Source organism: Heptranchias perlo, chromosome 3, assembly GCF_035084215.1.
Source record: "Heptranchias perlo isolate sHepPer1 chromosome 3, sHepPer1.hap1, whole genome shotgun sequence".
Taxonomy (NCBI): domain Eukaryota; kingdom Metazoa; phylum Chordata; class Chondrichthyes; order Hexanchiformes; family Hexanchidae; genus Heptranchias; species Heptranchias perlo.
Window position 1 is genome coordinate 96,035,536 of NC_090327.1, and position 25,442 is coordinate 96,060,977.

A 25,442-nucleotide genomic window follows, 5' to 3' on the forward strand; every position below is an offset into this window, starting at 1 on the left:
CTGGTTCAATGAGGAGTGTAGAAGAGCATGCCAGGAGCAGTACCAGGCGTACCTAAAAATGAGGTGCCAACCTGGTGAAGCTACAACTCAGGACTACATGCATGCTAAACAGCGGAAGCAACATGCTATAGACAGAGCTGAGCGATTCCACAACCAACGGATCAGATCAAAGCTCTGCAGTCCTGCCACATCCAGTCGTGAATGGTGGTGGACAATTAAACAACTAACGGGAGGAGGAGGCTCTGCAAACATCCCCATCCTCAATGACGGCGGAGTCCAGCACGTGAGTGCAAAAGACAAGGCTGAAGCGTTTGCAACCATCTTCAGCCAGAAGTGCCGAGTGGATGAGCCATCTCGGCCTCCTCCCAATATCCCCACCATCACGGAAGCCAGTCTTCGGCCAATTCGATTCACTCCACGTGATATCAAGAAACGGCTGAGTGCACTGGATACAGCAAAGGCTATGGGCCCCGACAACATCCCAGCTGTAGTGCTGAAGACTTGTGCTCCAGAACTAGCTGCGCCTCTAGCCAAGCTGTTCCAGTACAACTACAACACTGGCATCTACCCGACAATGTGGAAAATTGCCCAGGTATGTCCTGTCCACAAAAAGCAGGACAAATCCAATCTGGCCAATTACCGCCCCATCAGTCTACTCTCAATCATCAGCAAAGTGATGGAAGGTGTCATCGACAGTGCTATCAAGCGGCACTTACTCACCAATAACCTGCTCACCGATGCTCAGTTTGGGTTCCACCAGGACCACTCGGCTCCAGACCTCATTACAGCCTTGGTCCTAACATGGACAAAAGAGCTGAATTGCAGAGGTGAGGTGAGAGTGACTGCCCTTGACATCAATGCAGCATTTGACCGAGTGTGGCACCAAGGAGCCCTAGTAAAATTGAAGTCAATGAGAATCAGAGGGAAAACTCTCCAGTGGCTGGAGTCATACCCAGCACAAAGGAAGATGGTAGTGGTTGTTGGAGGCCAATCATCTCAGCCCCAAGACATTGCTGCAGGAGTTCCTCAGGGCAGTGTCCTAGGCCCAACCATCTTCAGCTGCTTCATCAATGACCTTCCCTCCATCATAAGGTCAGAAATGGGGATGTTCGCTGATGATTGCAAAGTGTTCAGTTCCATTCGCAACCCCTCAAATAATGAAGCAGTCCGAGCCCGCATGCAGCAAGACCTGGACAACATGCAGGCTTGGGCTCAGAAGTGGCAAGTAACATTTGCGCCAGATAAGTGCCAGGCAATGACCATCTCCAACAAGAGAGAGTCTAACCACCTCCCCTTGACATTCAACGGCATTACCATCGCCGAATCCCCCACCATCAACATCCTGGGGGTCACCATTGACCAGAAACTTAACTGGACCAGCCATATAAATACTGTGGCTACGAGAGCAGGTCAGAGGCTGGGTATTCTGCAGCGAGTGACTCACCTCCTGACTCCCCAAAGCCTTTCCACCATCTACAAGGCACAAGTCAGGAGTGTGATGGAATACTCTCCACTTGCTTGGATGAGTGCAGCTCCAACAACACTCAAGAAGCTCGACACCATCCAAGATAAAGCAGCCCGCTTGATTGGCACCCCATCCACCACCCTAAACACTCACTCCCTTCACCACCGGCGCACTGTGGCTGCAGTGTGTACCATCCACGGGATGCACTGCAGCAACTCGCCAAGGCTTCTTCGACAGCACCTCCCAAACCCGCGACCTCTACCATCTAGAAGGACAAGAGCAGCAGGCACATGGGAACAACACCACCTGCACGTTCCCCTCCAAGTCACACACCATCCCGACTTGGAAATATATCGCCGTTCCTTCATTGTCGCTGGGTCAAAATCCTGGAACTCCCTTCCTAACAGCACTGTGGGAGGACCGTCACCACACGGACTGCAGCGGTTCAAGAAGGCGGCTCACCACCAACTTCTCAAGGGCAATTAGGGATGGGCAATAAATGCTGGCCTCGCCAGTGATGCCTACATCCCGTGAACGAATAAAAAAAAAAGAATCAAGGGATATGGGGATCAGGTAGGAATGTAGAGTTGAGGTTGAAGATCAGCCATGATCTACTCCTGCTCCTATTTCTTATATTCTTATCTCAGGTTATCTCCATGGCAATCTTAATAATCGTCTGCAATCACCAACTGTCCCCAAATGAAAAAGCCTTCTAAATAAGGTCACCCACTTCAAAAGGACACTAGTGAATTGCTCGTGGCGTTGCCCACAATCTGCTGATAAATCCAAGTATTTCTTCTGTACAAGAAGGTGACAGAGTTGGGAGAAAGAGTTCAGAAACATGCTCTACAGAGCCACTGAGTAGCCAGAGGCTGCAACTATAGTGTGACAGTTGACACAGCAAAACCGATGGGGAAATACTGACACAGCAAGTTACGTTAATAAATGTTGACAGAAAAGAGGGGATGGAAAGTTTGTGCCCTACACAAGATTTTTAATAATCTATAAATGAGGAGATAAGAACAATAATCTGTGTTTTAAACAGGGTTCCCTTCAAACCCTCTTCACTCTCAAAACAAAACTGCCCAAAATCTGACCTATTGGGTTTTACCAGTGTCAGAAATTTACTTTTTTTTCACCTTGGGCATGCCAGGATATTCTGCAGTAAATTCTCCTCAAAACTCTTGGTCAATTTAATACCGCTGAGCAAAACCAATTCATATACTTAACAAGCAAGTGATGATCTTCCAACCACTTAACATATTGAGTCCAAAGGAAACAAAGTCATCTGTGTAATCTACCATGATCAGTATTCTGTTATTATATAAAACATACTTAAAGTCTGCAACGTTCCATAACATCAGTTGAGCTAAGTTGTGAAGTTTGGATAAGATTACATTACGTTCAAATCTTCCTTTTATTTATTCTTGGGATGTGGACAAGGCAGTATTTATTGCCCATCCCTAGTTACCTGCTGAGAGCTTTAAGAGTCAACCATGTAGTTTGGGACTGGAGTCACATGTAGGTTCCCTCCCTGAAGGACATTAGTGAACCAGTTACAATTTTTACAACAGTCCAAGGACCCACATTTATTGACTTTAATTTCACCACTTACCATGGTGGGGATGGAGTTCATGACCTCTACTGTCGGCCTTGGCTCAGTAATAGCACTCTCGCTTCTGAGTCAGAAAGTTGTGGGTTGAAGCCCCACTCCAGAGGCTTGAGCACAAAATCTAGGCCGACACTTCAGTGCAGTACTGAGGGAGTGCTGCGCTGTAGGAAGGTGCCGTCTTTCTGGTGAGACGTTAAACCGAGGCCCCATCTGCCCTCTCAGGTGGACGTAAAACATTCCATGGCACTATTCGAAGAAGAGCAGGGGAGCTCTCCCTCGATGTCTTGGCCAATATGCAGCCCTCAACCAACATCACTAAGACAGATTATCTGGTCATTATCTAATTGCTGTTTGTGGGACCTTGCTGTGCACAAATTGGCTGCCACGTTGCCTACATTACAACAGTAACTATACTTCAAAAAGTACTTCATGGCTGTAAAGCACTTTGGGACGTCCTGAGGCCGTGAAAGGCGCTATATAAATACAAGTTCATTCTTTAGGTGGAGTCAAAGATCTCATGGTACCAAGTGAAGAGGTGTTGGGAGTTCTCCCAGCGGCCTGGTCAACATTCCTCCCTCAAACACCACCACCAGAAACAGGCTAAATGGATATTCCTCTTTGGGGAACATTGCTGGCACAGAGTGATTGTGCCGAAGAACTCCAAAGGGAACAGAACAAATCGGAATTCCCTGCCTCTTGCTACAGTGCAGCCAGTAGTAGCCACTGGGCAGCAATAGGGGGCAAAGTTGTAAAGGGGGCTGAAGAGCTTGTACACAAGAAAGGTAACTTCACAAAATCACACTCCTGGTGCGCTTCCCTCGATTTTCCCTCCATAATGGAGCGTGCACCCCAATTCCTGGACACATGGCTGCGTGCCTGGGAGCGCAAGCCCAACTATTTTACACCAGCACACCGAACCGTCAACTTCCTCTTTCACTGTGGGATTGTGAGGCATTATTTTTTTATATAAAGTGTAATAAAAAGCGGGCCCACCCTCTCAATACCAGCACACCCCCCTCCCGCCCAACGCGGTGTTCCACATGTTAGTGCTGTTACACTACATTCCAGTGCCAGGCATGGTTTGATTTACTATATTTCAGGAAGAAGTATTTCCTAACTGTGCGCTCAAGAAAGCAGAAAGAACAAAACGTTTAATTTTCATCAGCAAGGGAACTCAGAGGAGTTGCCATGGAAATGAGCACTCGCTGGCTGTCGTGTGCATTCCAAGCATCTCTTCATGCAGTGGGATCGTCTGAGGACTGAAAACCGTGCTCCCGATTACCACAATCCTCCTAACCAATTATTGATCGGGAACAGGTCTGGTGGGAGACCATAACTATTATTTAGTTCGAGTCCCACTTTCAAACGGCTGCCTCTCAACAAGGAAGATCTCACGTTCACAGGGGAGGGCAGGTCAGAGAGTCAGGCCTATAGTGTTGTAATCCTATCTCTGTCCTGTGCTCCCTCCGAGCACATTTACCTCACTGGGAGCGTGGGATTGCCCCTCAGGATCCATCCTATTAGAGATTACTGTTCACTAGTCACCTTCTCAGACTGGGGCCAGTGATGTATTTATGCTTTGCATCACTAACTTTAATCATAGGTGTCATGGGGGCTTCCGATAGCACCTGAGGTTTAAAGGGATAGTCCCCTCCTGTTGGGGAAACAAATGCAGCTGGATGCCTTTAGAAACTGGCTCTAATTCCAGAGAAAACAAATGGAATTTTATCCCCCTTGGATTTTTATGAAACGCACCACAGCAATAAGTCCACATTGTACTCAAGGGGGCAGTCTCAGTGACACAAGGCGGAGATTAGTATTTACAATTACTCTATCAGCTCCGGCAGGAATCAATGAAAACTCCATCACAGCAACACCCCACAACAACCTTACACTGCTGTTAATGGAAAGGGTTCAACCTACATCAGGCAGGTTGAGTGTATTAGCACCATGGATGAACCGTGGCAATAAACCCATCGCAGCAGTTAAACCTTCATTTCAAGTGTCTTGTTGACTAGGTTGGGTGCAAGACAGCAGTATGTTTAGATGTCGGCCTTGACTCAGTGGTAGCACTCTCGTCTCGAGTCAGCAGGTCATGGGCTCAAGTCCCACTCCAGAGGCTTGAACACATAATGTAGCCTGACACTTCAGTGCAGTACTGAGGGAGTGCTGCAATGTCAGAGATGCCATCTTTCAGATGAGATATTAAACTGAGGCCCTGTCTGCCCTCTCAGATGGATGCAAAAGATCCCATGGCACTAAATTCGTAGAAGACAGGGGAGTTCTCCATGGTGTCCTGGCCAATATTTATCCCTCAACGAACATCACTAATGCAGATTATCTGGTCATTATCTCATTGTTGTTTGTGGGACTTGCTGTGCTGGGGACCGTTCCCATGAGTCCCTGGCAGCAGCCTCCTGTTGCCCGAATACCCACTCCTGCCCACCGGCCAGGTTGTGATTTCTGCAGGGTTCGGGTGGGAGTCAGGGCCTGGATATGGAAATGAGGCCTGAGAGTTAAAATCCCTCCAGGCCTCACCGTGCGAGCCTGTTACTCACCCAAGCCCCTCGCACAGAATGACCCCACCCCACAATAAAATCGGTGCCCCAGTCTCAGAGGGTCGGAGCAGCGTGGAGCCAGGAGCGAAGAGGCCCAGGCCTCATTTAAATAGAATTGAGGGTGCCAAGCAGATGTTCTCAAGCAAATGACCAAATGGGGCTGGTGCAACATTGGGCAGCCCAGAGGCTGCGCAGCCTGCAGCACGGTAAGTCCCTGGAGGGAGGAGGGGGGGCTTCACCATCGCCGGGGGGGGGAGGGGAGAGGAGCACTGGGCAGCAGCACTGCCCAATGACAATAAATTTAAACTTAGCCTTTTTGGGGCCTCTTCAGCAATATCATCCATAAAACTAGGGGGAGCCTTCCTGGTGCTAGCTCCGGTCAGTTGACCAATGTATGTCATAGGACCCCGATTTGTATATTAATAAAGGGCCTGCTACCTGAAACAGGCAACCGCTCTGAGCACTTAGCGGTAGGCCCCTTTTAAGATGGTGATGGCGGGATGGTTGGCGTGAGAGGGGCAGTAAATGACATACAGTTCTTTTAACAATGCTACCACTTTGTTTTTTTTTACTCGTTCATGGGATGTGGGCATTTCTGGCAAGGCCAGCATTTATTACCCATCCCTAATTGCCCTTGAGAAGGTGGTGGTGAGCCGCCTTCTTGAACCGCTGCAGTCCCTGTGGTGAAGGTTCTCCCACAGTGCTGTTAGGTAGGGAGTTCCAGGATTTTGACCCAGCGATGATGAAGGAACAGTGATATATTTCCAAGTCAGGATGGTGTGTGACTTGGAGGGGAACGTGCAGGTGGTGTTGTTCCCATGTGCCTGCTGCTCTTGTCCTTCTAGGTGGTAGAGGTCGCGGGTTTGGGAGGTGCTGTTGAAGAAGCCTTGGCGAGTTGCTGCAGTGCATCCTGTGGATGGTACACACTGCAGCCATTGTGCGCCAGTGGTGAAGGGAGTGAATGTTCAGGGTGGTGGATGGGGTGCCAATCCAGCAGGCTGCTTTGACTTGGATGGTGTCGAGCTTCTTGAGTGTTGTTGGAGCTGCACTCATCCAGGCAAGTGGAGAGTATTCCATCACACTCCTGACTTGTGCCTTGTAGATGGTGGAAAGGCTTTGGGGAGTCAGGAGGTGAGTCACTCGCCATAGAATACCCAGCCTCTGACCTGCTCTTGTAGCCACAGTATTTATATGGCTGGTCCAGTTAAGCTTCTGGTCAATGGGGACCCCCAGGTTGTTGATGGTGGGGAATTCAGCGATGGTAATGCCGCTGAATGTCAAGGGGAGGTGGTTAGACTCTCTCTTGTTGGAGATGGTCATTGCCTGGCATTTGTCTGCCACAAATGTTATTTGCCACTTATCAGCCTAATCCTGGATGTTGTCCAGGTTTTGCTGCATGCGGGCACAGATGAGGGCAGGAGTGATGGGAAAGTAGGGCTCAGCACGGGACGGGATTTGGGCAGCAAAGTTTATGGAAGGTGGGAGCAGGAGCCTGGCAAAGGAGAGAGGCGACAAAGGGGTGAGTAGGGGTTTGGCAGTGCTGGGATGAGTGGGCAGAAGTGGGCACTGTGTTGGAATGGGAGTAAGCAGTCTTGATGGATAGGACCTGGGGTTTGAAGCTCAGCTCTGGGTCAAACAGGATGTCAGGGTTGTAGCACATTCTGATTCAGTCTGAACGAGTAGGGAAGGAGATGAAGTCAATAGCAAGGAATTGAGTGTTTATGGTGGGGGCTGAAAACAAGGGTATTTGTCTTCTCGATGTTTAACTGAAGGAAATTCAGGCTCATCCGTGACTTAAGACAGGAAATCTGACAGCACAGAGGTGGCTGTGGGGTAAAGGTGGGAAGATAGAGCTGGGTTTCATCACCATATATATGGAAGCTGACAGGTTAGTGAACTCAAGCAGAAATTCGAGGCAATTTGATCTCTGCCATCAGCCCAAGGGCACTAGAGCCGGGTGGCGTGCCCCAACTGTTTCCCAGTCCGTGATCAGCTACTACAGCACAGGTTGGGAATCAAGCCTGGGACCTTCCCAGTCTGCTTGATTCAGCACCACGTATATGGGGCATTCACCCACCTAGCAATCGGAAACCTTATTTAGCAACGGCCTGTTACAGTCTAAAATCTACAGTTTCAAATACATGACGGGGGAGGGGATTTTTGACGTCCCCCCCAACACAAGCTTGAAATTGGGGATGAGGCTGGAGCCGGCATCAGGAGCTCCAATCCATTTTCAGGGACAGGCCTCATCTAGGGGCAACCGACAAGCTTCGGGCACCAAACAGGCACTCCACTGGAGGGTGGTGGGGATCTGGAACTCACTGCCTGAAAGGGTGGTAGAGGCAGAAGCCCTAAACACATTTAAAAAGTACTTCGAGGTGCACTTGAAGTGCTGTAACCCACAGGGCTACGAACCAAGAGCTGGAAAGTGGGATTAGGCTGGATGGCTCTTTTTCGGCCGGCACAGACACGATGGACCAAATGGCCTCCTTCTGTGCCGTAAATTTCTATGATTCTATGATCCTCTGTGGGAGCGCGGGTAATCAGCCGGGTCCCACACTGAGCTGGCACGGCAGGTCATGCCCGGGCGGGGGAAGGCAGCGGACTGCAGTGGAGCCAGGAGGAGCACTCCTCTTTTTGTTAGCAGGATAAGAGGCTTGGTACCCTTTTGTGGAGCGGCCTCCAGAGGTGCTAGAGGCAAACACTCCACCTATTTGTACTACAGCAGTGTAGGACCTCTGATATGCATATTTAAAAAGCCTCTTGTCCGAAAGAGGCAGGCCTGCTCTTTGCCCATTTACAGGCCCGCCTGAAAACTGCTTTGGGCTGGCTTGGGGCATCCAAGATTCCCCCCACCGCCCCCCCACCCCGCCCCACAATTTTCAACTGCTGGCTGTCCACTGACTGAAATCATAGAATCATAGAATGATACAGCACAGAGGGAGGCCATTCGGCCCGTCGTGCCCGTGCCGGCACTTTGAAAGAGCTATCCTATTAGTCCCACTCCCCTGCTCTTTCCTCATAGTCCTGCAAATTTTCTCCCATCAAGTATTTATCCAATTCCCCTTTTGAAAGCTACTATTGAATCTGCTTCCACCACCCTTTCAGGGTGTGCATTCTAGATCATTACAACTCGCTGTGTAAAAAATTGTGCTCATGTAGCAGAAATGTACTCCTTTTGCGCTCTTTTTTTAAATTCATTCACGGGATGTGGGCGTCGCTGGCATTTATTGCCCATCCCTAATTGCCCTTGAGAAGGTGATATCTCAGTGGTCGTATTCTTGAACCCAACTGTGTCTGCCCATAGGAGTATTATCCATCACTTCAGTGGGTATGGTGGTGCAGTGGATATGTTACTAGATTAAGAATCCACAGAACGTGAGTTCAAATCCCATCGTGGCAGTTTAAGAATTTGAAATCATTTAAATAAAGCACTGGTATTGGTAAAAGTGACTATGAAGCTATTAGATTGTAGTAATAACCCATTTGGTTCACTAATGTCCTTTAGGGAAGGACAGTGGCCCACCAAGTCACTCAGTTGAATCAAAACAGCTACAAAGAATAACAAAAATCACCACATGGACTGCAGTGGTTCAAGAAGGCCCATCCCCACCTTCTCAGGGTGATGAATGAGCAGCACCATAAGAACATAGTGACTGGAGGGGACCTGGACACTGGGCTCTATGAGTGTTCACTTGCTGGGGTACTCTGCACCTCACTAGTTTGCCAAAAGAATGTGGTCACATTGCAGAGTCTGAAAAGTTTAACATGGCATAAAAAAGTCATTAGAACTTTAACAAACCTAACCACATTTTATTACATTATTTTTCTTGGTACAGGTTTGCTTTCTAACTGTACTGCCCTTGGCAGCAGAGGGTTGAATTTCCCATGCAGAGAGCCATAAGTGGGAATCCCGCACTCGTTGGGGGGAAAGTTCAATTTAGCAGGGACACAAATACAGGCAGTAGCGGATCAGCTGCCTGTAATTCACGGTGCTGTAGAGGCCCACCAAAGGTAAGTGTGGAGTGAACCTCAGAAATGATCCGGACAGCTGCTAACCCGGGACCCACACCCTCCACGCAATCGTGACATCCCTCCTCCCCCCAACCAGTTACCTTGCTGGCAGCCACCCCCGCCTGACCTTTAGTCAATCGGGCAGAGTGTCTAACGGGCAGCTGATCTGCTACTGCCCGCTTTGCGCCCCACCCGCACTACGGTTGAGCTTTAACCCCGCTGAAAGTTCAGACTAGCTCTTTCCCACTGTGTTCAGGCCACTGGATGAAGGTTTGACATTGGCAGCAGGCTCCATTGTGGGGAGAGGGACAGCTGGGCCGAAACTGGGCAAAAGCCACAGAAGAACATCTATAGTCAGTCAAACTAGAGAGACACTGACAGCAGTCAGGGGCCTGTCCGGGGTGCGGGGCAGTCAAGGGCCTGTCCGGGGTGCGGGGCGGTCAAGGGCCCGCCCGGGTTGCGGGGCGGCCACGGGCCCACCCGGGGTGCGGGGCAGCCAAGGCCTGCCCAGGTTACGGGGCGGTCACGGGCCTGCCCGGGGTGCGGGGCGGTCACGGGCCTGCCCGGTTTACGGGGCAGTCACGGGCCCGCCCAGGGTGCGGGGCGGCCAAGGCCCGCCCGGGTTGCGGGGCGGTCAAGGGCCCGCCCGGGTTGCGGGGCGGCCACGGGCCCGCCCGGGTTGCGGGGCGGCCACGGGCCCGCCCGGGTTGCGGGGCGGCCACGGGCCCGCCCGGGTTGCGGGGCGGCCACGGGCCCGCCCGGGTTGCGGGGCGGCCACGGGCCCGCCCGGGTTACGGGGCGGTCACGGGCCCACCCGGGGTGCGGGGCAGTCACGGGCCTGCCTGGGGTAAGGGGCAGTCACGGGCTGTTTGATGCCCCTCAGCTCGCCCTTCAGGTTTAAATGAGGCCGGGCCTCAAAATCGCTGGGGGCCTCTTCGCCGCCGAAACGGGCGGCCGATCAGAGCGTTCCATCAATTGGTCTCGCATGAGTCAAAATTGACCTCTAGGTGTTCACTTACCCCATGTGACAATTAATTTTTGCCAAAGTGAAAAACAAAATTAAGCAAATGGTGAGATGACTGATCACTAGGATTATACTGCACCACTGTGGCTTTCACTGTTGTTTCAAACACCTTTACTGAGACCCTCTGTAATCTTCCCTCCAGTCACGTAACAAACTCAGTTACTGACCTGCAGTGAATGTTATGTTAAAGTTACAGCCATACTTCACCATGGCGAAGTGGAAGAATGAAACCTCAGCCTCTATCAGCTGGCCAACAGGCGTTACACTTCGGAAATTCTAAATAGTCACAACAATGCTGAAACGTCATCAAATCTCCGCATTATGTTTCTTTCTATATTCTTGTTTTTTGCAGAATTATAAAAAATTTAGTCTGAACATAGCACTCCCATTCCTCCCCCTTCCCCTTCCCCAGCAATGAATGGTCCCCGGTTCCAATTCACAGCTGGTCCAAATCAACATTCACCAGCTAAAGGCACAACGTGACTCATTCAGAGATTCATGTACAATCAAACTCCCACCAAGACTGTCTGTGGCCCTCAGCTGTGGAATGCGACATGATGTGTGTGTGGTAAGAGGGGGGAGGTAAGTGTGGGGAAAATACCTACAAATGGGGAAGTGGAGTGGGCGAATTCCTCTTTTGATTATTAGAGAGACTTCATTTGATTTAAGATGTTATCTGTGTTAAACAAATTCCTGCAATGTGATTTAAGCAATTTGCAAAACCCAAACTATGTGAACGCCACAGAAATAAGCACTTTCAAACTCTACATTAATCAACTTCAGTCCGTTCCATTATTTTAATAAAGAGAAAAGCTTTTTGGAATAATCAATAATATTTTCAAGCAATGTCACTTAGTCCTAAAAATGGATCTTCACTGTAATTTTTTTTTTAACGTGACTTTTAACTGTAAGTTCACTGTTTTAAATGGTCAGTGCTGTAAATTAAAGCTGATCCCTCCACCGTATCAGTACAGGCGACCAGCCTGAGGTAATCAACATTAGATCCAAGAGTCTGCTCCAAGGGGCCGCAGCAAACATCAGCAGCTCACGTACAAAGATTAGGTCAACAATCCAAACCCACAGGCTGCAGTACATGAAGTGAGAACCTTTCGGACAGAATCAAAAAGCTTTTGGCCAGTGTGACGGTGAAATTGTTGGTGGGTCGAAGCTTTGTGATGTTGGTGCTTGTATGAAGCACCACAGGACGTTTTACTACATAAATGCAAGTTGTTGTTGTTGAGGGGATTCGATTTTGATGAGGGATCATCTTTTACACGACACGAGTCTGAATGAGGCTCAGCAACCCGAACAATTTAACTAGTAGATGTTGAAAAGTATTAGTGATTTATAGTGAGATTATGATTCTGCTGAAGCAGGTGTATTTAACAAACCAATGAATGGCTATTGAGGTCTAACATGAGGACTGAAGCTGTGTGTGTGTGTGTGTGTGTGTGTGTGTGTGTGTCTACCTGTGTGTGCGTCTGTCTGTGTCTGTACTTTCCAGGTGGCCAAAATGCTTTTTGATTTACTTTCAGGTAGCCACAGAATGGAAACACTGACTTTTTACATTATTTTATTCGCCTTCCTCCAACTCAGCTACCTGTACCCAGTGATTGAAAGGGGGATTTTTAAGGTCACTCACCCCCTCCCACAAGTGGGAGAGATATTCATTACTCATTCCCCATCCCCCACCCTTGGCTTCTGTACCTTTGGCCCTGTCCCTGGAACATTTGGCACCAGCTTTAGGCCCCACCCCCACAACCTTCAGGATTTCTTTACGCTATTCTTACATAATTAAAACAAAGAGCAATTTATTGCATGGCAATTCTTTCACAAGGATATACGCAACCTAGAGTCCTTTTCAGCCCCAGTCTCGCTCCTCCCCCCACCAGGGGTCTCCGCTCCTCTCCCCCCAGGGATCTCCGATTCTCCCTCCACCCTGCTCCTGCTCCTCCCACACCCTGGCCCTGTCCCACCCTCCTTCTCCCCCACCCTTGCTTCTCCTCCACCCTCCTTCTCTTCCCCCAACCTGCCTCAGCTGCTGTTCCTTCCCCCCTGCCTCTGATCCTCCCCCGAGATCTCGCTGACATGAAGTATCACAGCCATGAGCCAATCTCCCATCACTTGGTGGCCCTTCCTTTGGAGCTTTAACAATTTGTGGTGAATTTTTTCCCACATTCACTGACGTTTTTACATTGTTCAGTGAAACTAAAATGAGCCACAAATCACCCTGGGCAGAGGGAGCTAGGGAGTGTGTTTGTGGGGGGGGTAAACTGGAGTACTGTGTGCAGTTCTGGTCGCCACACTACAGGAAGGATGTGATCGCTTTGGAGAGGGTGCAGAGGAGATTCACCAGGATGTTACCAGGGCTGGAGCGCTTCAGCTATGAAGAGAGACTGGGAAGATTGGGTTTGTTTTCCTTGGAGCAGAGGAGGCTGAGGGGGGACATGATTGAGGTGTACAAAATTATGAGGGGCACAGATAGGATGGATACTAAGGAGCTTTTTCCCTTCGTTGAGGGTTCTATAACAAGGGGACATAGATTCAAGGTAAAAGGCGGGAGGTTTAGAGGGGATTTGAGAAAGAACTTTTTCACCCAGAGGGTGGTTGGAGTCTGGAACTCACTGTCTGAAAGGGTTGTGGAGGCAGGAACCCTCACAACATTCAAGAAGCATTTGGATGAGCACTTGAAATGCCATAGCATACAAGGCTACGGACCAAATGCTGGAATATGGGATTAGAGTAGACAGGGCTGATGGCCTGCGCGGACACGATGGGCCGAAGGGCCTCTATCCGTGCTGTATAACTCTAAATCCCGGGGATGAAGAGGTCCTACCGAATTTAACGGCAGGACCTCATTATCATTTATTTTATTCCGTTTCCGTTGGGGATGGTCCCCGACAATCGGGGAAGATCGGGGTTTGGTGGGAGGGGTCGTAACCCAGCAATTGGGAGGGAGGGAGGGAAGGAAGGAAAGATCGGGGCTTGGTGGTGGGGCGGAGTCGGCTGATCACGAAGCAGGCGGCTTGAGATCAAGGATCGTGGGTGGAGGGGTGGGGGGATATCGGAGCCCGGTAATCGGGAGGGAGGCGAAGGGGGTTGGAGGGATGAGGTTGGCCGATTGCGGCAATGAGGAGAGACCGTAATCGGCAGAAAGTTTGCTTGAGGGGCCGGAGGGTGGGGAGCACTCCTGCTCCTCCTGGCTCACAAGGAGTGCTCCAGAAAGCACTTACTATCTGCAGCCAGTTGCTACCGTCTCTATTTCACTGCTGGGTTTCCCGAGCCCTGGGAAACCCCGCCGGCAACTGTTAAATTTAAATCCGGCTCCCAACGGCACCATGGGAGCCTGATTTAAATTTTATGATGAAGTGGCCCACCTCTCCAAGATGGGACACATAAAAATGGCATCAAGTGCGTACCCGGCAGGTTGAGGTTGCGTTTCGAGATTTTTAATTTTTAACTCCCGACCCCGACCCTCTCCCGCCCATCGTGGGGGGGTTAATATCGACCCCATAGAATCATAAAGCATAGAAGGAGGCCATTCGGCTCATCATGCCCGTGCCGGCTCAGTGGTTTAAACAGAGATAAGACACCAGCCTAAACTTTCAGTCACGCTCCTCACCCACTGGGCATTGCTCACAATCTCCCGGTACACACTGGCGGTGGGCGACGTATGGTACTGCCCGAGCAGACTCTGGTAAATTTACCCCACAGTTCAGTGGACTTTTCTTGCTGTTAAATTGGGACCCTGCCTTTGAATAACAACAGCAACAACAACTTGCATTTATATGGCACCTTTAACTTAGTAAAACATCCCAAGACACTTCACAGGAGCAATCATGAAACAAAATTTGATACCGAGCCACATAAGGAGATATTAGGACAGATGACCAAAAGCTTGGTCAAAGAGGTCAGTTTTAAGGAGCATTTTAAAGGATGAGAGAGAGGCAGAGAGGTTTAAGGAGGGAATTCCAGAGCCTAGGGCCTAGGCAGCTGAAGGCATGGCGGCCAATGGTGGAGTAATTAAAATCGGGGATGCGCAAGGCACAAGAATTGGAGGAGTGCAGAGATCTCAGAGGGTTGTAGGGCTGGAGGAGGTTACAGAGATGGGGAGGGGTGAGGCCATGGAGGGATTTGAAAACAAGAATGAGAATTTTAAAATTGAGACATTCCCGGACCGGGAGCCAAAACAAGGTCAGTGAGCACAGAGGTGATGGGAGAACTGGACTTGGTGCGAGTTAGGACACGAGCAGCAAAGTTTTGGATGAGCTCAAGTTTATGGAGGGTGGAAGATGGGAGGCCAGCCAGGAGAGGAATAGTCCAGTCTGGAGGTAACAAAGGCATGGATGAGGGTTTCAGCAGCAGATGAGCCGAGGCAGGGGCGGAGACAGGTGATGTTACGGAGGTGGAAGTAGGCGGTCTTGGTGATGGAGCAGGTATGGAATTGGAAGCTCATCTCAGGGTCAAATAGGATGTCAAGGTTGCGAACGGTCTGGTTCAGCCTCAGACATTGGCCAGGGAGATGGATGGAGTCGGTGCCTAGGGAACGGAGTTTGTGGTGGGGACCAAAGACAATGGCTTCAGTCTTCCCAATATTTAGTTGGAGGAAATTTTTGCTCATGTCGGACAAGCAGTGTGACTAATGAGAGACGGTGGAGGGGTCGAGGGAGGTGGTTGTGAGCTACAGCTGGGTGTCGCAGCTTATCTGATGTCGTGTTTTCAGATGATGTCACTAAGGGGCAGCATGTAGATGAGAAATAGGAGGGGGCCAAGGATGGATCCTTGGGGGACTCCAGAGGTAACGGTATGGGAGCAGGAAGGGAAGCCATCGCAGACAATTCTCTGGCTACGAATGGATAGATAAGAACAGAACCAGGCGAGTGCAGTCCCACCCAGCAGGACCACAGTATAGAGGCGTTGGAGGAGGATGGTGTGGTCAACCATGTCAAAGGCTGCAGACGGGACAAGTAGAATGAGGAGGGATAGTTTACCATCGTCACAGTCACATAGGATGTCATTTGTGACTTTGATATGGGTTGTTTCAGTACTGTGGCAGGGGCGAAACCTGATTGGAGGGATTCAAACATTTATAGAACTATTGGTTTAGTCTTCTAACTGTCCTTTTAGTTAAACAAATGAATTAAATATATTCCACCCCCCAGCCGAAGTTACAGATAATCTGGCAGAATTTCCAAAAATAGCAATTAAACAGGTGTGTAAAGTAAGCAGAATGACCCAGAAGTGTCTCGGGTTTATTCCAGTGTTAGCTTGCGAGGAGTTTGTTCTGTTTGCATTGTGCTGAAATCGTTTGTACTTCCTTTTAAGTACACAACTTCTTCCTTTGTCATTTAGATTTGGGGCCCCAAGTCCCCTCAAGTCAACAAAGTATATTTGAAGACTGTTACTGAGTCAAACCTGGAGTCAACCTTCAGCAGTACAGGAAGAGGTTTGGACCTTACGAAGTCAAAGGTATCAGATTTTATTCTGGCACCATTTTCTGTGACTGTTTTCCAAGAACAGAAACATTGCCAAGTGTCTGGTCATCAACATGAGCCAAAAGCCCGCCCCCTTCATGAACAGCTCATACTGCTTTGGAGAAAAAGTCACCATTGCCTTATTACTCTGAATCTCAAGCTTTGCACTTTACAAGCAATATATAATTCTGAAACTGCTGCCAAGTAATAATCTTCAGCTAATGGTTAAAAGTTAATTTTTTTTAAATTCATTCTTTCTCGGGATGTGGACATTGCTGGCAAGGCCGGCGTTTATTGCCCATTCCGAGTATCCCTGAGAAGGTGGTGGTGGGCCTTCTTCTTGAACTGCTGCAGTCTGTGTGGAGAAGGTGTTTCCACAATGCTGTAGAGGTTTTGATACAACTGACTGGCTTGCTAGGCCACTTGGTGTGGGACTGGAGTCACGTGTAGGCCAGATCAGGTAAGCACAGCAGGTTTCCCTCCCTAAAGGACGTTAACGAACCAGTTAGGTTTTTACGACAATCCGACAGCTTCATGGTCACTTTTACTGATGCCAGCTTTTTTCTTTAACTGAATTCCAATCCTCAAACTGCCATGGTGGGATTATGAATTTGCATTCATCTCGATTATTAGTCCAGGCCTCAGCATTACTAGTCTAGTAACATAACCATTACACTACCGTACCCCTTGTGTACAGCACGGTAAGGAACAATGCTATTTCAAATGCTCCAGAGACAAAGGTCAATTGATGTGATGGATAGCCCATTATGTATAGAGAGAGTACAAGGTACCTGAAGTGAAGCAAATCTTACTGAAGGATGGCTTCATCCTGCAATACTGAATAAAGTTCCCTTGCACCAGTGTTGAAAGGCCGACTATCTGGTTACATCAGTGCTCCACACTGTGGAATTTTACTCTAATCTTTGTCTCAAGGGATTGCCAGTCACTTTCTCTACCTCTTTAAACTGCCGTCTTAGCAAGATTGCTTTCAAAGAGGGCAAGCTGAAAGTATCTGTTTACCGGATGTAAATGCGGCTCTGCTCTACGATTTTGCGCTTTCTTGCAAGGTGATTTGTCACCAGGATTTGGAACAAACATTTTCTTAATTTGAGGTAAACGGGGATCGCTAATGGATCAACATCAACTGGAAACATGAACAGAACAGACCAATTACCTCGATATATCTCTCATGCCTATTTTCGATGACCAACAAGGATGACACTGGGTTGCCCCACAGGACAACAATCTCCATTTTTAAAAGAAAAACAGAGAAATTTGAAGAGGTTTTCCAGGCGAAGACAGGTGTGGCTGTGATCAAATAACCAATTGGCACTCACTGGCCGGCTCACACTCAAAGAATGACAACTTGGGCCAGGCCCCGGGGTGCCCAGCGATGCCCTGTAGAACTGTATCCCGGGCACAAGTCAGCCTTTTCAGGACGGAGAGTGGGGGAAGGGGAGGGCATTGAAATGTTATTATAGTTTATGTATTAAATATATGTGACAAAATTCTGTGGAAATCAAACAACAACTGCTTGTATTTATACAGCGCCTTTAATGTAGGAAAATGTCAAGGCACGTCACAGGAACGTAATCAGCAAAAAATTGACACCAAGCCAAAGAAGGAGACATTAGGACAGGTGCTTGGTCAAAGAGGTAGGTTTGAAGGAGGGTCAAAGGAGGAGAGAGAGGTAGAGGTGGAAAGGTCTAGGGAAGGAATTCCAGAGCTTAGGACCAAAATGGCTGAAGGCACGGCCGCCAATGGTGGGGCAAACGAAGTGGTGGATGTGCAAGAGGCCAGAGTTGGAGCAACTTAGTTATCGAAGAGTTGTAGGGCTGGAGGAGGTTTCAGAGATGGGAAGGGGTGAGGCCATGGAGGGGTTTGAATATGAGGATATTAAATTCGAGGTGTTGGTGGAGAGGGACCCAATGAGTGTCAGCGAGCACAGCGGGTGATGGGTGAACGGGACTTGGTGTGAGTTGGGATATGGGCAGCAGTTTTGGATTCGCTCAAGTTTATGGAGGGTGGAAGACGGAAGGCTGGCCAGGAGAGAATTAGAATAGTCGATTCTGGAAGTAATAAAAGCATGGATGAGAGGGATGGAATCAGCGGCAAGGGAATGGAGTTTGTGCCGGTGGGGGGGCGCGGGGCTGAAGACAATGACTTTGATCTTCCCAATGTTTAAGTGGAGGAAATTATGGCTTAGCTAGGACTGGATGTCGGACAAGCAGGCTGGCAGCACAGAGGCAGTGGAGGGGTTGAGGGAAGTGGTGATGGGGTAAAACTGGGTGTCATCAGCGTACATGTGGAACCTGATGCGAAATTGTCAATGGGAAATGAGACACAGGTAATGAGTTGATGTAAACCTACAATTACTACACAAGGAAAGAACAATACAATTCAGAGCAGGAAGTGACCCACAGTGTATCACAACTGATGGTGTAAAGCACCATATAAACCAATTCTACTTTGGAGCCTATTATTTGATTGACCGGAGCGAAACATCAACAAATGCCCCCCTAAGAGGCAACCACAACAGCAGTGAGGGAAGGGGGTTCAATCAAAACCGACATAACTGTAATGAAAATATAAATTGGGTCCTTGCTGCAGGGGAGGGTTCTCTCTTTGACTGGGAGGGGGCGGGGCTTGAGTCTCTACATCAACTGTTCCAGCTGAAATATTCAGCCCAAATGCCAACATCCCCACTGCTTGTTCCTTTTTATTAAATAATGGGATACATTTCCGACTAACCAGGTTATCTAGGTAATAGTTTCCACATGGAACATTTGTATTGTTAGAACAGTCAGGGACAAATGCCTTCAACATGAGCCAGTGAATCTAACAAAAAAAGGCAAGCCAATTGAATTACTGAGAAAAGGGCAAGAAGACCTGTTTAAACAAAAGGAGAAAATAGACATCTAGTTAAATGGTCTCCAAAAATAAACGTGACAGATGGAAATAGAATTCCATGAATTTGTAACTGTGATCTTCCTCTCTTTTCTCCAATTACAGCCAATTAAGTACTTTTGAAGTGTAGTTACTGTTATAATGTAGGAAAGGCAGCAGCCAAAACCTTACGAATGTAAGATTCATAATACAGTAAAGAACCAGGCTAAATTCAAAAAGTACAGAGGAGATCTAAAAAAGGGAATAAGAGGGGCAGAGAGAGAGAGTATGAAAATAGATCAGCAGCTAACATAAAAGGGAACGCAAAAGTCTTTTATAAACATATAAATAGTAAAAGGGTAGTCAAAGGAAAGGTGGGAATAATAAGGGACAAAAAAGGAGATCTTCTTGTGGAGGCAGAGGGCATAGCTGAGGCACTAAATGAATACTTCACATCGATCTTCACTAGAGAAGAGGATGCTGCCATTGTAGCAGTAAAGGAGGAGGTAGTAGCGATTCGATAGGATAAAAATAGGGTGGAAATTGTGGAGGCTTTGGTCACAATCTTCCAATCCTCCTTAGATATGGAACGGTGCCGGAGGACTGGAGGATTGCAAATGTTAAACCCCTGTTCAAAAAAGGGAGAGGGATAAACCCAGCAATTACAAGCCTAACGCCGGTGGTGAGGAAACTTTTAGAGACAATAATCCAGGACAAAATTAACTGACAGTTGGAAAAGTATGGGCTAATAAACGAAAGTTAGTGCAGATTTGTTAAAGGAAAATCAGTGTTTGACTAACTTGATTGAGTTCTTAGATAAAGTAACGGAGAGGGTTGATGAGGGTTGTGCGGTTGATATTGTGTATATCGATTTTCAAAAGGCATTTGATAAAGTACCACATAATAGACTTGTTAGCAAAATTAAAGCCCATTGGATTAAAGGGACAGTGGCAGCGTGGATACAAAATTGGCTAAGGAACAGAAAGCAGAGTGAAGTGGTGAATGGTTGTTTTTCAGACTGGAGGGAAGTATACAGTGGTGTTCCCCAGGGGGCAGTATTAGGACCACTGCTCTTTTTGATATATATTAATGACCTGGACTTGGGTATAGCGGGTATAATTTCAAAGTTTGCAGATGACACAAAACTCGAAAATGGAGTAAACAATGTGGAGGATAGTAACAGACTTCAGGATCAGAGAGAACTGGGGGTGCACATACATAAATCTGTGAAAGTGGCAGGACAAGTTGAGAAGACTGTTAAAAAGCATATGGGATCCTGGACTTTATAAATAGAGGCATAGAGTATAAAAGCAAGGAAATTATGCTCAATTTTTATAAAACACTGGTTAGGCCTCAGCTGGAATATTGTGTTCAATTCTGGGCACCACACTTTAGGAAGGATGTCAAGACCTTAGAGAGGGTACAGAAGAGATTTACTAGAATGAGGGACTTCAGTTATGTGGAGAGACTGGAGAAGCTGAGGTTGATCTCCTTAGAACAGAGAAGGTCAAGGGGAGATTTGATAGAGGTGTTCAAAATCATGTACGGTTTTGATAGAGTAAATAAGGAGAAACTGTTTCCAGTGGCAGAAGGGTCGGTAACCAGAGGACACAGATTTAAGGTGATCGGTAAAAGAGCCAGAGGCGACATGAGGAAACATTTTTTACGCAGCGAGTTGTAATGATCTGGAATGCACTGCCTGAAAGGGTGGTGGAAGCAGATTCAATAGTAACTTTCAAAAAGGAATTCGATAAATACTTGAAGGGAAAAAAATTACAGACTATGGGGAAAAGGTCTAATTGGATAGCTCTGTCAAAGTGCTGGCACAGGCCTGATGGGCTGAATGGTTTCCTCCTGTGCTGTACCTACTATGATACTATGAAAAGTGCACAGCAAGGTACCAGAATCAGAAATGTGATAATGATGAGATAATCTTTTTTAGGTGTAGGTTGTGGGATAAACATTGGCCAGGACATCTGGGAAACTCACCTGCTCGTTTTTGAAATAATGCCATGGGATCTTTTACATCCAACTGAGAGGGCACCTTGGTTTAACATCTCATCTGAAAGACGGCACCTCCAACAGTGCAGCACTTCCTCAGTGATGTACTGAAGTGTCAGCCTAGATTATGTACTCAAGTCTCTGGAGTGGGACTTGAATGCACAACCTTCTGACTCAAAGATAAGAGTGCTACCATTGAGCCACAGCTGATATGTTGGTTCACATGCACCATCAATGATGATGCCACCAATGTAGATAGGGACACAAGGATGCCATTTCCCCTCCTAATTTTACCCTCCCACAGATGCCCCCTCTTCGATCAGTTAAACTTGTCATATATGGGATGACTGAGCATTAATTTAGGGCTCCACTTACAGGTTTAGTGTCAGTGTTGAGCTGTTTTGGTTTTGCACCAATGCTAAACGCACGTGATGTAATTTGGGTGTTAAGGGCCGAACAGACTCCAAAGGGAAACGGAGCAAACGTCGTTTCTCTAGGGAGTCTCACTCCAGTGTCAGGTTGGGTCCCGACTCTGGATTCAGGCTGCATTTACACCATAACTACAGCGCTTATGGGAAGTGAAACCACTTTGCAATCACACCACGGTAGTCACATAAACGCAGCCTTAATCAAGGCTGGGTTTCAAACTGAAATCTCCAAGGGTTGGAGTCCAGCAGCCTTGGGTTATAGAAATAAGGTGATTCCTCCTTTATTAACTCTAGGATTTTTTTAAAAGTGTGTTCTATATCAATATTCTATTGAAAGTTAGATGACAAAAAGAGTGCATGCTGTAATTCTGCTGTGGTTTTGTCCTACTTCTATGGATAAAATGTCCACTGTGAATCTTTCATCTAACCCCGCAGGTTCAGAAGATTAGATAGAGGATAATGTTCACCAGTAAACTATTTACATTTACCATTTTCTAAATAGGGTTCAGTGATTCTTTAAACCCTTCTCTCCACCAAATGTTAACTCACAAAGTTGAACAAACTGGAGTGAACAGTCTTCCAAACATAGTGAACGGGAATCTTCACAAGTGGAAAACAAATTGACCCGCCAACTTCCATTTTATTTGAAGCAATAATGAACCCTTTAATATTTTTTTCATTAGGTCAAACCTACTATTGAAAGGAAATTATAAGCTAATGCTTCATTGAGGCTTGCATGCAAAATGTGGTGAAATTCTCTGAAGCTTCTTGCTGCTGTTTTGTTTCAGTTACATGCGAGCGGACAGACAGAAACCATTACCAACACGTCTCCTCTTTCACCTGTTGGGTTGGGGTATTGTTAACGATAAGACACCCATGAGATCGCCAAATAGTCAACTGCCTCTTTCACGTTAAAAAAAGGAGTTTCATGGGGGAGAAGGGGAGTGTTGGGCATTGAGCAGGAAGTTGGAGAGAAGTTAGGAGAAGTGATGGAAGGCACATTGGAAGAGGTCAATTTTGAAGGTGGGGGGAGAGGTAACAAGGCAGAGGAAGAGAACTGTAGACTTCAGGGACATTGTGGCACCGGTGTCGGAAGGGACTGCAACAACCTATTTCGGAGTAGCAAGGGTAGATGCGGGGTGTTGGACTGGAGGAGATGGAAGAGTTATGGTGCAGTGAAGCCATGGATCGATTTGAAGACAAGCTGAGATCTTTGAAACAGAGGTCATGGAGGACAGGGGTGATGGAGGAGTGGGACCAGATACAGACTTAGAGCTGTGGATGAGTCTGGAGTTTGTGTTTGTGGAGATGAAAAGGGCGGTGGAGAATTTGAGCTTTGAGGTGATGTAGACAGAGCATTGAGGGTTGCAGCGGAGATGGGGCAAGGTGGGGGTGCAGGCGGGGAATGACCCGGATATGAAAGAAAGTAGTCTTGGCAATGCAGCAGATATGGGGATCTGATAGCTCAGTTCAGGGTCGGGCGGGACACCGAGGGAGTACAAACTCAGGTTCAATCGGAACAAGCTGCCAGGGAGCGGGATGCAATCAGGGACCCGAGCTGTGACATTCCTGGCAGGAGCCAAACAAGATGGTTACAGTCTCTAAATGCAGCTAAGATCTGAAATCATCATTCACTCCTTGGGGGTAAAATGTAGGTAACGTGACCATGAATTATTTCACTGATGGAAAAGTCTCTTTCGCCTGTAGCACTAATGAGTTTCTAGCATTGGTGAATAAACACTGATGATTTGCCCGCTGATGTGGGTAGCAATCTTTAATTACACGATAAATAAAACATAGCCACACTTTTACCATTAGAATATTTCAAATATCCAGGTTAAAATATAAATTCAGACTGCGTACACTGATCTCAATCACAGTGCAGATGACATCCTAATGTTTCATAAATAGAATGTAAATTCTCCTTCATATTTTTGTGATTTGAGAGTAGGAAACGGATTAACCCTTTCCCTTTAAAAGAAAAATCAGGACGATGTGCAAGAAGTCATTTATTTTTAAACCTATTTCCGTAAATCCATATATTGCCAGCTCTGGTCTAATACAAGGATCTCTGCCACCACTGTATAGTACCAGTCCCTCTCCACCGTATAGTACCAGTCCCTCTCCACCGTATAGTACCAGTCCCTCTCCACCGTATAGTGCCAGTCCCTCTCCACCGTATAGTGCCAGTCCCTCTCCACCGTATAGTACCAGTCCCTCTCCACCGTATAGTACCAGTCCCTCTCCACCGTATAGTGCCAGTCCCTCTCCACCGTATAGTACCAGTCCCTCTCCACCGTATAGTACCAGTCCCTCTCCACCGTATAGTGCCAGTCCCTCTCCACCGTATAGTGCCAGTCCCTCTCCACCGTATAGTACCAGTCCCTCTCCACCGTATAGTACCAGTCCCTCTCCACCGTATAGTGCCAGTCCCTCTCCACCGTATAGTACCAGTCCCTCTCCACCGTATAGTACCAGTCCCTCTCCACCGTATAGTACCAGTCCCTCTCCACCGTATAGTACCAGTCCCTCTCCACCGTATAGTACCAGTCCCTCTCCACCGTATAGTACCAGTCCCTCTCCACCGTATAGTACCAGTCCCTCTCCACCGTATAGTACCAGTCCCTCTCCACCGTATAGTACCAGTCCCTCTCCACCGTATAGTTCCAGTCCCTCTCCACCGTATAGTACCAGTCCCTCTCCACTGTATAGTGCCAGTCCCTCTCCACCGTATAGTGCCAGTCCCTCTCCACCGTATAGTGCCAGTCCCTCTCCACCGTATAGTGCCAGTCCCTCTCCACCGTATAGTACCAGTCCCTCTCCACCGTATAGTACCAGTCCCTCTCCACCGTATAGTACCAGTCCCTCTCCACCGTATAGTACCAGTCCCTCTCCACCGTATAGTGCCAGTCCCTCTCCACCGTATAGTGCCAGTCCCTCTCCACCGTATAGTACCAGTCCCTCTCCACCGTATAGTACCAGTCCCTCTCCACCGTATAGTACCAGTCCCTCTCCACCATATAGTACCAGTCCCTCTCCACCGTATAGTGCCAGTCCCTCTCCACCGTATAGTACCAGTCCCTCTCCACCGTATAGTGCCAGTCCCTCTCCACCGTATAGTGCCAGTCCCTCTCCACCGTATAGTGCCAGTCCCTCTCCACCGTATAGTACCAGTCCCTCTCCACCGTATAGTGCCAGTCCCTCTCCACCGTATAGTGCCAGTCCCTCTCCACCGTATAGTACCAGTCCCTCTCCACCGTATAGTGCCAGTCCATCTCCACCGTATAGTACCAGTCCCTCTCCACCGTATAGTGCCAGTCCCTCTCCACCGTATAGTACCAGTCCCTCTCCACCGTATAGTACCAGTCCCTCTCCACCGTATAGTGCCAGTCCCTCTCCACCGTATAGTGCCAGTCCCTCTCCACCGTATAGTACCAGTCCCTCTCCACCGTATAGTGCCAGTCCCTCTCCACCGTATAGTACCAGTCCCTCTCCACCGTATAATACCAGTCCCTCTCCACCGTATAGTACCAGTCCCTCTCCACCGTATAGTGCCAGTCCCTCTCCACCGTATAGTACCAGTCCCTCTCCACCGTATAGTGCCAGTCCCTCTCCACCGTATAGTGCCAGTCCCTCTCCACCGTATAGTACCAGTCCCTCTCCACCGTATAGTGCCAGTCCCTCTCCACCGTATAATACCAGTCCCTCTCCACCGTATAGTGCCAGTCCCTCTCCACCGTATAGTGCCAGTCCCTCTCCACCGTATAGTGCCAGTCCCTCTCCACCGTATAGTGCCAGTCCCTCTCCACCGTATAATACCAGTCCCTCTCCACCGTATAGTGCCAGTCCCTCTCCACCGTATAGTGCCAGTCCCTCTCCACCGTATAGTGCCAGTCCCTCTCCACCATATAGTACCAGTCCCTCTCCACCGTATAGTGCCAGTCCCTCTCCACCGTATAGTACCAGTCCATCTCCACCGT

General features: G+C 48.2%; 1 protein-coding gene across 3 annotated transcripts in view; it reads right to left on the reverse strand.

The window, feature by feature from the left end:
- The window catches only part of LOC137317881 (collagen alpha-1(XV) chain-like), a 278,899-nt gene that overhangs the window by 252,128 nt on the left and 1,329 nt on the right, over positions 1–25,442 (reverse strand). The gene's annotated exons all lie outside the window — the stretch shown is intronic.